Below are 15,361 nucleotides of genomic sequence, written 5' to 3'. Positions count from 1 at the left end.
CCTCCTCCGACCAAGAGGAAAAATCCGCCCCCTTTTTTGTCATGTCAGTGAGGGGTTTGACAACAGAGGATTATGAGGTTATGGGACAGTCAAACTCCCGGTGAGGAGGTAGCTCCTGAACACCGCTCTCGGAAAACACGTCCGAGAAATCAGAGAGAAATGATGGCACAGTTTTAGTAGACACCTCTGCAAAAGTCGCTGTGAGACAATTCTCTCTACAAAAGTCACTCCACTCATTTATTTGCCTTCCTTGCCAATCAATTGTGGGGTTATGTCTAGTGAGTAACCCCAAAACTATTGGAGAAGGCAATCCGTTAAGGACAAAACAAGATATATCCTCCACATGAGTGTCACCTACAGCTAACCGGATATTGTGAACAATGCCCTTCAGGGATCTCTGTGAGAGTGGAGCAGAGTCAATAGCAAAAACAGGTATATCCTTCTCTAATGTGCAAACCTGAAAACCATGCATGGCTACAAATTGAGTGTCAATAAGATTGATGGCCGCTCCACTATCAACAAAAATTCCACAAGAAATTACTTTGCTCTCTAGAAAGGAGAAAACGGGAACTGCAGGTCAGAGGAAAAGCATCAATTCCTACATCAACTTTGCCCAAAGTAGCAGATGAAGCAGAGTTTGATGATTTACCTTTTGAGGTTTTTCTCTTATTATCACTCTTAGTACAGTTAATGAATTTCCTAGAGGGACAAACATTTGCCAAATGACCTATGCCCCTACAACAAAAACACACCATTCTCTGAGGATTAAATCCTCCTTTATCAGGGGCAAGTTGACCTAGCTGCATGGGCTCCTCCTCAGAGGGGACCGAGACAGGATGAGACCTCTGCACATTGAATGAGTCCGCACCACTGCCCCTAGACTGACAATGGCTGGACAGAGAGGTCTCGTTTCTTTCTCTTAGACGCCTGTCAAGGCGTACCGCCAATGACATGGCAGACTCTAAGGACGTTGGTCTCTCATGGAAAGCAAACGCATCTTTCAATCTCTCTGAGAGACCATGACAGAACTGACTCCGGAGTGCAGCATCATTCCAACCTGAATCAGCTGCCCATCTCCGAAATTCAGAACAATAAAGCTGCGCAGACAGTTTGTTCTCGCATAAAAAACGTAAGTAAGACTCAGCCAGAGCAACACGATCCGGGTCATCATATATCTGCCCCAGGGCCACAAAAAATATTTCCACAGATCGAAGGGAGGGATCCCCCGATGGCAGCGAAAAAGCCCTAGTCTGAGCATTACCCCTGAGCAGGGAGATGATAATCCTCACCCTCTGCTCCTCATTACCAGAGGAATGGGGACACAATCAAAAATGGAGTTTGCATGCCTCTCTGAAGCAAACAAAATTCTCACTGCCCCCGGAGAACGTTTCCGGAAGTGAGACCTTTGGCTCGCAACAGACTCCATGGGCCGGAGCAGAGCCCAATGCATGAAGCTGAGTCATAGATTGACGGAGATCCGCTACCTCCAAAGAAAGACCCTGCATGCGGTCAACCAAGTTAGAAAGCGGATCCATGTCAAAAAGGACGGTTTAGGTGGATTATAATGTCACGGCTGTATGTGAGCAACAAGAGCATACACAGTGAATTAGCTACTGACCGGATCCAAACTAGGGAGGATAAAGGGTGACCCCTGTCAGACCCTAAAAGCTCTCCCTATGCTGCTAAGCACATGTCCAGATCCAGATGGTGGATCGAGACATGCCCGCGTACCTAAGGCTGATGACCACTGTAACCCCTACAATAGTGGAAGGGGCACGGCCACCGGTGCCCTGCTCAGAATATGGACGGAACCGGGGTCGCCTCGGATCCAGTTCAGCATACAAACAGAAACACACAATGTCTGCACACTTAACTGAAGGAGCTGCAGCAGCAGTGAAAACAGATCCAAAGTCAGCAGACAATATCCGAAGTACTTGCTTCAGCAGAACTCAGGTCCATAGAAAGATGTCACACAAGTGAAGATACTCAAGCGAGAGATACAGCTCAAATGAAAAGTATAATCCACACCCTACAAAGGAGGAGGGGTGATTTAAAGGCAGAGAAATCAAACACAGGAGGGACAGCTGGGAGGAAGGAAACAGAAAGTAAAGACCTCAACACAGGGGCGGAGAAACAGAGCAGAGAGAACTCCTCCAAGCTCTAGTAGTGACATCATCACAGGGGTGGAGAAACAGAGCTGTGAGAACGTCTCAAAACTCTGGGAGTGACAAAACCCCTGCTCTGCATAGGTGACAGGGAATAAAATTTCTGAAATGTTTCTTTAATTTTTGCTCGCCACCTCCTTTGATTTAATGCCTAAACTTAAGCAAGTTGTACCATATTTAAGCTTCAATACTTTGTCCCACATTTCCGCTATACTCTTTTGGCCAACATTTGTACCTCAATAGCTTTTCCCACAATTCCGCTTGACTCTTTTGGCCCACATTTGGGCTTCTGTAATTTGTCCCACATTTGCGCCTCAATAACTTTTAACCACATTTCATCTTGATCCCAAATTTTTTTTTTAAATTTATCTCCCTTAAATTTGGTCTCTTTTTCTCACGCTCCCTCTCCGGCCTGGAACCCTGATTCCCCGCCACCCATAATCACCATGGTAGGCGCATAAAAGAACATCGAAAGTTGATAGAGCAGATATCAAATTGGATCGTGAACATCACGGGGATGTGCAACATGGTGGGTGGGGCAGTAAGTATGCACACGCCTACACGAACTAACTGACAGGGGTCAGCCCCTGCAACTTCTGGGTCTCCAAATTGGGCACATGGCCTGAGCTTGCCCTTTACGCCTTGGAGGTGCTGGCCTGCCCTGCAGCCGGTGTATTGTCTGAACGTGTGTTTAGCACGACTGGAGGGTTATATTTCCCAATGTTTTGGGGTGTACCCTAATTTAAAAAAATATAAATAAATTTAAAACCAAAAAGCAGTGTAGGCTACTTCCTCCTCCTCGAACCCGAATATCCAGGTGTCCGCTCAACTCTAGAAATGACTTAAAATAACATAAAATACCTAAAAATGAAAAATATCAATCTTGATCTAGGAGGACGAGGTCCATATGGAGTAGGAGGTTGAGGAGGCGGTAGATGTGGCGGTGTAGGTGGAAGCGGCGGTGGAGGAGGAGGAGTTATCCAACACTGTTTTTTGGTTTTAATTTTTAATTGTATTTTTTTTGTTTAAATTAGGTTACACCCCAAAACATTGGGAAATATAACCTGTGATAACCCCCTCCAGCCGTGCTAAACAAACGTTAAGACAATACACTGGCTGCAGGGCAGGCCAGCACCTCCAAGGCGTGAAGTGCAAGCTCAGGCCATGTGCCCAATTTGGAGACCCAGAAGTTGAAGGGGGCAGACCCATCAGTCAGTACGTGTATGCGTTTGCACACATACTGATCCACCATATTGCACGTCCCCGTGATGTCCAAGATCCAATTGGATATCTTCTCTATCAACTTACAATGTTCTTTTCTGCGCCTACCATGTTGATCACAGTTAGCAGCGAATCAGGATTCCATGCCAGAGAGGGAGCGTGAGAAAGGAATACCACATTTAAGGGAGGTTAATGTATGAAATTAAATATGTTCGAGCGGAAATGTGGGACAAATTATTGAAGCCGAAGCTTCCATTTAAAAGGAGGGGGCGTGCAGCAATTACCCACTCCCGATTCGGGGAGGTAGTGATGATAAATAACAATACAGAACTCTTCAGATGCCCTGTTATTGAAATGATTAACAAAAAATTATAGGGAATGTCACTGGGGTATTTTGGATTTGGAAATGTTAGACAGGAGAGGCCCTGCTGCCGCTTTGTTGACTCTTGGTCACTTCTGCCTGATCGCACGTCCCCGGGATGTCCACATTCCAATTGGATATCTTATTTATCAACTTTCGATGTTCTTTTCTGCGCCTACCATGTTGGGCACGGTTAGAAGCAAATCAGGGTTCCACGCCGGAGAGGGAGCGTGAGAAAGGGATACCACAACCAAGGGTGGTCAATGGCTGAAATGTGATTGAGAGAAAATGTGGGACAAGTTGTTAAAGCGGAAGGATTGAATGAAAGGAGGTGGCGCGCATAAATTAAAGACAAGTTTTAGAAATTTAAGTCCCTGTGACCTATGCAGAGCAGGGGGTTTTCATCGGCAAAAATGGGTTAATGTCACCGACCAATGGAACAGACGAATTTAAAAAATTTCGATCCCTGTCAACTATGCAGAGGAGGGGTTTATTCACGGCAAAACTGTGTTCATGTCTCCCACTAATTTAACAGACAATTTTACAAAAATTAGGTCCCTGTCACCTATGCAGAGCAGGGGTTCATATACGGCAAAATTGGTAAAATGTCACCTGAGAATGTAACAGACGATTTTTTAAAAATGTATCTCCCTGTCACCTATGCAGAGCAGGGGTTTATTCATGGCAAAAATGGTAAAATGTCACCCAAGAATGTAACAGATGCTTTTGCACCCTGCTCCCTCTTTTGCTGTTCTGGTGACTCTGTGCGACCACTACCTCTTCCTCCGAACAAGACAGGTCACTTGCATGACCTTGATTCCATGTGGGGTCTAGTATCTCATCATGCTCCACATCATCTTCAACCCAGTCTTTACCCCTGACTTCCTTGTCGGTCTGCATACTGCAGAAAGCCTCTGCAGTTGGCACCTGCGTTTTGTCATCATCAGAGACGTGCTGCGGTGGTCTTCCCATGTCCTCATCCTGAAACATAAGTGGTTGGGCATCACTGCACTCAATTTCTTCCACTTCTGGTGCAGAACTATGTGGATGGTCCACAGAAACCCTGGCAGTAGAGTCATCAAAAAGCATAAGAGAATGCTGCATGACTTGGGGCTTAGACTGCTTGCCTGATTTGCAAGAGGCTGAGGTGAAAGACTGATGGACATGGGCTGCCAGTGCCAACTCTTATCTTTCAGCAGGAGACTAGGAGGGAGACAATGTGAAGGAAATGGAGGCACTCTCAGCCACCCAATGTACTAATCGCCTGTACTTGTTCTAGCCTCAGCATTCGTAGAGCCGCATTCAGCACTACCAAATAACGCTGAAGGTTCTGTTGCCTACTCACACCTGAGGAAGGTGTTTCACTTGTGGGTGTAGCTGGTACGTCCTCTATCTGCAACAGGAGCTCCACCAGCAGCACCACGACCGGGGCCACATCCCTTATTTGACGCTCTCCTCATTCTTTGCGTTCACCCACCAAACTAACAGATGGTTTATGTCAGGCGACAATGTAACCGCCAATAGTCAACAATTAAGTTCACAGAGAGTAAGGCAGTGCCAGTGTCATAAAGAGGAAACATTTCTTGAGGTCACACAACAGTGTGACAGACAAATTTTATACAATTACTTCACGGTCCCAACATTTTTTAATTTGTCAACCAACAATGTAACTGCAGTATTAACTGATTGTATTTGACTGTGACAAATGCAGCAAAGGCCCCAAATGTAGGGTCTTGCCCAAAATGGATGTTTTTTTCTAAAACCAGAATATAACAGCAGTATCTAACACTAGTATTTGATTGCGACAAATGCAGCAAAGGCCCTAGATGTAGGGTCTTTTAAAAAATTGGTGTTTTTTTAAGCCCAGAATATAATAGCAGTATTTAAAATTTGTATGTGACTGTCACAAATGCAACAAAGGCCGCAAATGTATTATCTTGCCCAAAATAGGTGATTTTTTAAAACCAGAATATAACAGCAGTATCTAACGCTTGTAAATGACTGTGACAAAGGCAGAAAAGGTCCCAGATGTAGCGTCTTGCATTTAAAAAAATATATATTAAAACCAGAATATAACAGCAGTATCTATCTCTTGTATTGGACTGTCTGAAATGCAGCAAAGGCCGCAAATGTATTATCTTGCCCAAAATAGCAGTTTTTTAAAAAAACCTGTAAATAACAGCAGTAACTAATGCTAGTATTTGACTGTGATAAATGCAGCAAAGGCCCCAGATATAGGGACTTTAAAAAAATTGGTGTTTTTTTAAACCCAGAATATCACAGCAGTATTTAAAGTTTGTATTTGACTGGCACAAATTCAACAAAGGCCGCAAATGTATTATCTTGTCCAAAATAGGTGTTTTTTTAAAACTAGAATATAACAGCAGTATCTAACGCCAGTATTTGACCGTGACAAATGCAGCAAAGGCCCCAAATGTTGGGTAATGCAAAAAAATTTTGTTTTTTTAAACCCAGAATATAATAGTAGAATTTAAAGTTTGTATGTGACTGTCACAAATGCAACAAAGGCCGCAAATGTATTATCTTGTCAAAAATTGATGATTTTTTAAAACCAGAATATAACAGCAGAATCCAAAGCTTGTATTGGACTGTCAGAAATGCAGCAAAGGCCGCAAATGTATTATCTTGCCCAAAATGGGTGTTTTTTTTTAATACCAGAATATAACAGCAATATCTAACGCCAGTATTTGACCGTGACAAAAGCAGCAAAGGCCCCAGATATAGGGTAATGCAAAATAAATTATGTTTTTTTAAACCCAGAATATAAGAGTAGAATTTAAAGTTTGTATGTGACTATCACAAATGCAGCAAAGGCCCCATATGTAGCGTCTTGCAAAAAATTGGTATTTTTTTTTTAAACCAGAATATAACAGCAGTATCTATCGCTTGTATTGGACTGTCAGAAATGCAGCAGAGGCTGCAAATGTATTATCTTTCCCAAAATGGGTGTTTTATTTTTTAAACCTGTATATAACAGCAGTATCTAACGCTAGTATTTGACTGTCACAAATGCAACAAAGGCCGCAAATGTATTATTTTGTCCAAAATGGGTGTTTTTTTAAAACGAGAATATAACAGCAGTATATAAAGCTTGTATTGGACTGTCAGAAATGCAGCAAAGGCTGCAAATGTATTATATCGTGCAAAACGGGTGTTTTTTTAATTCCAGAATAGAACAGCAGTATCTAACGCTTGTATTGGACTGTCACAAATGCAGCAAAAGCCGCAAATTTATTATCTTGCAAAAAATAGGTGTTTTTTTAATACCAAAATATAACAGCAGTATCTAACGCTTGTATTTGACTGTGACAAATGCAGCAAAGGCCACAGATTTAGAGTCTTGCAAAAAATTGGTGTTTTTTTAAACCCAGAATATAATAGCAATATTTAAAGTTTGTTTGTGACTGACCCAAATGCCACATAGGCCGCAAATGTATTATCTTGCCTAAAATTGGTGTTTTTTAAAAACCAGAATATAATAGTAGTATCTAACGCTAGTTTTTGACTATGACAAATGCAGTAAAGGCCCCAGATGTAGGGTATATAAAAAAAAATGTGTTTTTTAAACCCAGAATATATCAGCAGTATTTAAAGTCACAAATGCAACAATGGCCACATATGTATTATCTTTTCCAAAATGGGTGTTTTTTTTAAAATCAGAATAGAACAGTAGTATCTAACGCTTGTTTTGGACTGTCAGAAATGCAGCAAAGGCCGCAAATGTATTATCTTGCAAAAAAATTGGTGTTTTTTTAATAACAGAATATAACAGCAGTATCTAGCCCTTGTATTTGACTGTGACAAATGCAGCAAAAGCCCCAAATGTGGGGTATTTAAAAAAATTTGTGTTTTTTCAAATTCAGAATATAATAGCAGTATTTCAAGTTTGTATGTGACTGTTCCAAATGCAACAAAGGCCGCAAATGTATTATCCTACCCAAAATGGGTGTTTTTTTAAAACCTGAATATAATAGCAGTACCTAACGCTAGTATTTGACTGCGACAAATGCAGCAAAGGCCCCAGATGTAGGGTCATAAAACAATTTGTGTTATTTTAAAACCAGAATATAACATCAGTATCTAACGCTAGTATTGGACTGTCAGAAATGCAGCAAATGCCGCAAATGTATTATCTTTCCCAAAATGGGTGTTGTTTTTTTTTAAACCAGAATATAACAGCAGTATCTAACGCTAGTAAATGACTGTGACAAATGCAGCAAAGGCCCCAGATGTAGGTTCTTGTAAAAACATAAAAAAATTTAAAACCAGAATATAACAGCAGTATCTATCGCTTGTATTGTACTGTCAGAAATGCAGCAAAGGCCGCAAATGTATTATCTTGCCCAAAATGGGAGTTTTTTTAATGCCAGAATATAAAAGCTGTATATGACTCTAGTATTTGACTGTGACAAATGCAGCAAAGTCCCCAGATGCAGGGTATTGCATAAAATTGGTGTTTTTTTTAAACCCATAATATAACAGCAGTATTTAAAGTTTGTATTTGACTGTCACAAATGCAAGAAAGGCCACAAATGTATTATGTTGCGCAAAATGAGTGTTTTTTTTTAAATACCAGAATAGAACAGCAGTATCTTTTCTTTTCAATTCTCTTTTTATTACATTTTTGGCATGAAGGATATGGCAACATGTTACAATGCGAAGAGATAAACATGTTTTATCGGCATTGTACAATTAGCGTTATATATAATGTTGAAAATTAAAGGGTACAATGAGTAATAACTAAGGTACAACATTGAGCAATTTATGTAATCGATGGGGTGAGAGGAGGGAAGAATGAGGGGGGGAAGGAGGGGTGAGTGGTGAATGTATAGAGGCGTGTCTTGAGAAAATAAAAAATTCTGGGTTCGGGCGGTGTTAGTCATGTGAAATTGAAGAAAGATCTCCCAGTTGGAGAGCTGGGGTGGTGGAACGGAATAAGATCCAGTCTTGCCATATCTGCTGAAACTTTTTGTGAGTACGTGTTTCCTATGCGGAAAGTTCTTACATTAGGAAGATGTGATTGACTTTGTGTAGCCATTGTGCCGTGGTAGGAGGTTTTTGTTGGTTCCAATGTTGGGGTATAAGTGACTTCGTTGCAGTTGTGAGGAGTTGGAACAGAGTCAGTTTTTTGTGTGGGATATCTCCCAATCTAATTTTAAGTAAGATGGCTATGGGTGAGGGGTCTTTGTCAAGAACACATATCTTTTTAATGAGACCTATCACGCCCGTCCAAAATGGTTTCAGTAATGAGCAGGATCACCACATATGGAAATAAGTACCCTGCGAGAGATTGCATTTCCAACACATGTCGGAAGACAGGCAGTTCATTTGTTTTAATCGGGCTGGAGTATGATACCACCTGGAGACCAATTTGAAAGAGTTCTCTTGGAGTCTAGTGCAACGAGAGATGCCGTGAGAGTTCTTGTAGATTTGTTTGATTTCCATAGGTGTCCAGGTGGTATCAAAGTCCCTGCTCCAGTCTGAAATGTATCCCCTGTCTGAAAGAGATTTAATAAGTTGTACTATGTTGTATACTTTGGAGAGGATATGGTTTGGGGTGGACATTGTGGATGTTAGTTTTTCAAAGTCAGTGAGGTCCCTAAGCGTGGAAACATGGGATATATAAGTGGAGATTAGTGTTCTAAGGTGTGCTCTTTGAATTGAGTGAAGAGGTGTATGTTTGAGGGGGTCTTCGATATATTCTATGTCTAGAAAAGAATGAAGAGTTATGCTAGTTAGGTCTTGTGGGTTGAGTCCTACTTCTTTAAACTTTTTTAGATATAGTTCTGGGATGTCGGCAATCGTCATCAGAGGGGAGAGAATAGGGCTAATGTTTTTCACATTGGTGTCCCAAATCCTCAATGTGGTCCGAGTAATAATGTTGTGTGTTAGATTCGTGAGGGGTTTGCGGTCTCCTAGATCTCCATTCCAGAGGAGAGATCTCAGTGGAATGGTCGATGAGTATTCTTCCAGCGATATCCATATTTTGCTGGTGTCCCGTCTTAACCAGTGTACCACCCTGGAGAGATGAATAGCCTCATAATATAGTTTCCAGTTAGGTAATGACATGCCACCTATTGTTTTGTGTTGAACCAAGAGATTGTGGCTTTGTCTCGGACATCTGCCATTCCAGAGGAATTTACTTGTCAGTCTTCTGGTTATTGTGAAGAATTGGGCTGGAAGGGGTATGGGGAGGGTTTGGAAGAGGTATAATAGTTTCGGAAGGAGAATAGCCTTTAAAAGATTTTTCCTGCCTATCCAAGATATGAAGGGTAAAGACCAGGAGTCTAAAGTTTGTTTGAACTTCTGAGGAATTGGTGCATAGTTCAGGGAATATAGTTCATTCCAAACTGGGCTGAGTTTGAGGCCCAAGTACGTAATATGTGATTGTGGCCATTGGAATGAGTAGTGCAATATTAGGTGGTTTAGTTCTTCCCTTCCTATGTTGAAGCTCAGTGCTTCAGATTTAGAAGTGTTTATTTTGAAGTTAGATATAGCTCCATATTTTTGGAGGAGGGATTGTAACGCCGGGAACGCCTTAGTAGGATTTGAGATGAACAGTAAAATGTCATCTGCCTATGCCGCGGAGTAGTGTGTGAAGTGACCGTCATCGAATCCAGCTATTTTGGGGGGAGCTCTTATCGAGGCCAGGAGGGGTTCCAATGAGAGGACGAAAAGGATAGGGGATAGGGGGCAGCCCTGGCGTGTTCCGTTTTTTATTTGGAAGGGAGAGGACAAGGACTGATTTATCCGGAATTTGGCCGTTGGGTGAGAATACATGACGAATATTGTTCAATGAAGGGTTTTGGAAAGCCGAAGTGGTGTAATACCTGTTTCATATAGGTCCAGTCCACCCTGTCGAAGGCCTTTTCAGCGTCCGTCCCTAACAAGACTAGTGGTAGCTTGTGGTGAGATGCGATTTGCATCATTGATAGGACCCTCATTGTGTTATCCTTCCCTTCCGGACACGAACCCTACCTGCACTTACGCAGGGCGGCCTGGACCTCATTTTTTGAGAATGGTTTTAGTAAGGAAGAATGGGTATCAGGGTGTAATTTTGGCAATTTCGCCCGTACGAGGAAGTCGGTAAAGGCGGCCAGGTGTTCCTGTGAGTTTGGACTCTGGTCTACGTGTCGTAATTGGTATAGAGATGAGTAGAAGTTTATGAATTCGGCTTCAATCTCTGATAGAATGGTAATGGTGGGAACTGAACTCTTTTTGATCTTGGAGATGTGTGTGCGTGGTTTCTTTCTTTTAATGAGAGACATCATTAGTTTTGATGCATTATCTCCGTGCGCAAAGAATAAGTGTTTCGTGGACATGTAAAGTTTCACGGAGGATTTATTTAAAATGTCTTTCAGTTTAAGGCGGGCATTGGTGAGTTGTTGTAGATGAGAGGCAATTAGTGATTGTTTGTGGAGTTTTTCAAGACGGATGATCTCTGCCTGTAAAGACTGAATTTGTAAGGTTCTTTGTTTTTGTGGTAAACGCCGGCCAAAATAAACTCGCCCCTGATGGTGGCCTTGTGGGATTATCAGATATCAACAGGGTCATCTCTAAAGGGAAGTGGTCTGAGTGGAGGTTTGAGCCTATAGACACTAGACACTGAGATTATTTTGTGAAGAGAGGAGTGTTGTAGGAAGAAATAATCTATCCTATGGTATGAGTTATGGGGAGCAGAAAATATTGTGTAGTCTTTTACCGAGAGATGTATAAAGCGCCATGTGTCTCTTAGTGAGAGTTGTTGAAGTGAGCTTTTAATATGTCTAAGTGCTCTATACGACAGGGCAGATTTCCCTGTGGATGTGTCAAGAAGGGGTTCTAAGGCAACATTAAGGTCGCATCCAACGACCAGTTCTTCCCGCGTGATGCCATTTAATAAAGAGAGTGTGTCTCGGATCCAGACAGTTTGGTGAACGTTGGGGGCGTAAAGATTCGCTAAAGTGAGTAGGGTGCCATTAAGTTTCCCTATGAGAATTAGGACTCTCCCTTCTTCATCTTTATGTATGTGGAGGGGTTCAAAGGATATATGTTTTAAGAAGGCTATGGCAACCCCCCTGGAATTTTTGGTGGGAGTAGTGCCCACGTAAAGCCGGTGTTTTATTTACCATAAAGTGGGTCTCTTGGAGGAATATGATATCTGTGCGTGCTTTTTTCAACGAGTGTAGAATTTGGCTACGTTTTATTGGAGAGTTTAGTCCCCTAACATTGAAGGAGTCCCCTAACATTGAAGGAGTATGTGTGGGGTCGGTATCCCAGCTAAGTATCTCACATCGTATGTCATAAGAATAAAGCGTAAGGTGCCCATGAACCTCAGAAGGGAAGAGGTGGAGTGTGGGGGAAATATCTTAGGGGGGGACATATAAGAACATAGTACAGACTTATAAACTGGTGCAGAACTGTAGATGAAGATAACAAAACAAAGTAATGCAGTGTAACTTTCATAATGCAACAGCTGTAAGGGCCGTAATACAGAAAAGGAGAAAATAGAAATGGTGAGGAAGATCGGATGTCCCTCAGCCTGGAGACCAGGAACTGTCACGGCCTATGGTGTGCGCTGACACTGTTGCTACACTTGCGGTTGCCCGCGGCAATGTGTTGCTGTTAGAGCATGCGGTGGCAGTGTCTCGGCCTTCTGGGTGATTGCCATGACATGGTTGCCACGCATGCTGTTGCCGGCGGCAACGTGTAGCTTTCAATGCTTGTGTGTGCACTTCCCCTTTAAGTGGTTTCCTTCACTTGTCTGGTGTTGGAAGGGTTAACTCCCTTCCTAGTGTTTTGTTAACACTGGGTTTATGTGTGTGTGGGTGTGGCTGCTTGGGCTATTTAGCCTCTGCTGGATGCCTGAAGCTGGGGGGTAGTCCAGCCATGGTGTATGCTGGAGCTATCCTCCTGGTCTTCATATTCCATCTGTCCAGTGAGGGCCACCCCTGTGGTCATAGATGTTAGATGTTTTTATGGTGTCTCACGTTTATTGCAGCTATGGGTGACCTGGGTTCCTGTGTGGTTTGTGGTGTGTGCTGTGTCCTATACTGTTGGTGGGGACACCAGCACTTGTGCACGGGTTTCAGTCAGTGTGTCTGTGGCAGGTAAGTGTGTTATTGGTATCGCTTACCTGCCATCTCTATAGCTGTATGTGTTCCCCTCTCCTTGCAGCCTGGCCTCAGATAGAGACTCCTGTTCCTCCATGACTGGGATGAACAGGTTGTCTCTCCCCTGCTCCTAAGTGAGGAATTACCAGGGCGACTTAGGGTTTCTAGGAATCCTGAGTATGAGTCGTCCTACCATCGGGGTCCGATCATACAGTGAGGAGTCAGGGAGAGGATTAGGGACGCGGTAGGAGGTGACCTGCTCCCTTATTACTCTTTTTGGCCAGGCTGATCCCCTTTAGCCTTTGACATCGCACGGTGGGGGGTTTCCCCCACTCCCCGTCGTGACAGAAACAGGAGAAGGAAGGGGGTCAGGGTAAGAGATAAAGAAGCAATAGAGGTTGCTAATCCCAAAAGTGATGACAATCTGGGCATCATGAATCAACCACCACATCTACTCGTAGACCACCATAATCTGCTAATGAAATCTAACTTTAAGTACAACAACTGTTAAAATAGTGATCATTAACTAATATTTATATCACCCCGATGCTGCAATCTTCAGGGTGGATCCACGTCTATTCGTCTGCGGGTCATTTTTCTCTGGCGTCTTCGATTTCGGTTGAGTTTCTCGGAGCCAGCGGTTTCCCATGGCGTGGGTGGAGGTATTGTCGGAAGGCCCGATAGATCTTGTATCGGTGCCCAATCTGGAATGTCTAAGTCCGACATTTAGAGCGATGATAGAATATCCGGAAGGTCCGCGTGGTCGTGTAGTACAAATCTTTTGCACTCCGATAAGAAGGATAACCCGAACGGGAATAGCCATCTGTATTGGATGTTTCTCTTCCTTAGTGCCTCAGTCAGGGGTCTAAGAAGGTTTCTCTTGGATAGAGTGACTCTAGCTAGGTCTTGATAGATCGATATGATTGAGCCTTCTATTTTGATAGGTGATTTTGTGCGAGCCAGTCGTAAGATGTCATCTCTAACCTTGGAGTGGAGCAAACGACAGATGATGTCTCTAGGTGTTTCTCCTGCTGGTGGTTTTGCTCTTAGAGATCTATGTGCTCTCTCAATGGTTATCTCTAGATGGTAATTTTCCCCTAATATCGCGGAAAAGATTTGTTTGACTGTGTCAGGGAGAGATTCCGTACCGATGGATTCTGCGATGCCTTTGAGGAGTAGGTTGTTACGTCTGGCTCTATTTTCTTGATCTTCCATCCAATTAACTATTTTATTCATGTGGGTTTGGCAAGATGCAAAGGTTGAGGACGCGGCTTCTGTGTATGAGATGAGCTGTGTTTGAGCATTTTCAAGCTGTTCGACTCTACTACCAATACTCCGGATGTCTTGTTTAATATCTTTCAACTCTTTGAGTACTGGCTCGAGTGCTTTCGAGAGGGCTTTGCCCAGATAACCCCTTGAAATGGGGAGGCCGCTGTCTTCCTGAGTGTCTTCTAGTTCGCTCTCCATGTCAGAGAGGTCTTGGAGCAAAGACCCTTGATCAGCTTCTTCAAAACGAGGAGATTTGTTAGATGAGTTCAGCTTAGACTGTACCGCCGATTGTTTCTTTTGGACGTATGAGTCCAGGGAACCTGTTAAGCAGTTGGTGGCGGCGGGTGGTCTGAATTTTGCAGGGCCTATTTTGACCATGTCCTGGATTAACCAGTGTAATAACGACTGATATATATATATACAGTACAGACCAAAAGTTTGGACACACCTTCTCATTCAAAGAGTTTTCTTTTGTTTCATGACTATAGAAAATTGTAGATTCACACTGAAGGCATCAAAACTATGAAGTAACACATGTGGAATTATATACATAACAAACAAGTGTGAAACAACTAAAAATATGTCATATTCTAGGTTCTTCAAAGTAGCCACCTTTTGCTTTGATTACTGCTTTGCACACTCCTGGCATTCTCTTGATGAGCTTCAAGAGGTAGTCCCCTGAAATGGTTTTCACTTCACAGGTATGCCCTGTCAGGTTTAATAAGTGGGATTTCTTGCCTTATAAATGGGGTTGGGACCATCAGTTGCGTTGAAGAGAAGTCAGGTGGATACACAGCTGATAGTCCTACTGAATAGACTGTTAGAATTTGTATTATGGCAAGAAAAAAGCAGCTAAGTAAAGAAAAACGAGTGGCCATCATTACTTTAAGAAATGAAGGTCAGTCAGTCAGCCGAAAAATTGGGAAAACTTTGAAAGTAAGGGCTATTTGACCATGAAGGAGAGTGATGGGGTGCTGCGCCAGATGACCTGGCCTTCACAGTCACCGGACCTGAACCCAATCGAGATGGTTTGGGGTGAGCTGGACCGCAGAGTGAAGGCAAAAGGGCCAACAAGTGCTAAGCATCTCTGGGAACGCCTTCAAGACTGTTGGAAGACCATTTCAGGGGACTACCTCTTGAAGCTCATCAAGAGAATGCCTAGAGTGTGCAAAGCAGTAATCAATGCAAAAGGTGGCTACTTTGAAGAACCTAGAATATGACATATTTTCAGT

This window comes from Bufo bufo, chromosome 2 (genome assembly GCF_905171765.1).
Source record: "Bufo bufo chromosome 2, aBufBuf1.1, whole genome shotgun sequence".
In the NCBI taxonomy this organism is placed as follows: domain Eukaryota; kingdom Metazoa; phylum Chordata; class Amphibia; order Anura; family Bufonidae; genus Bufo; species Bufo bufo.
Note: the sequence above shows the minus strand (reverse complement) of the source record.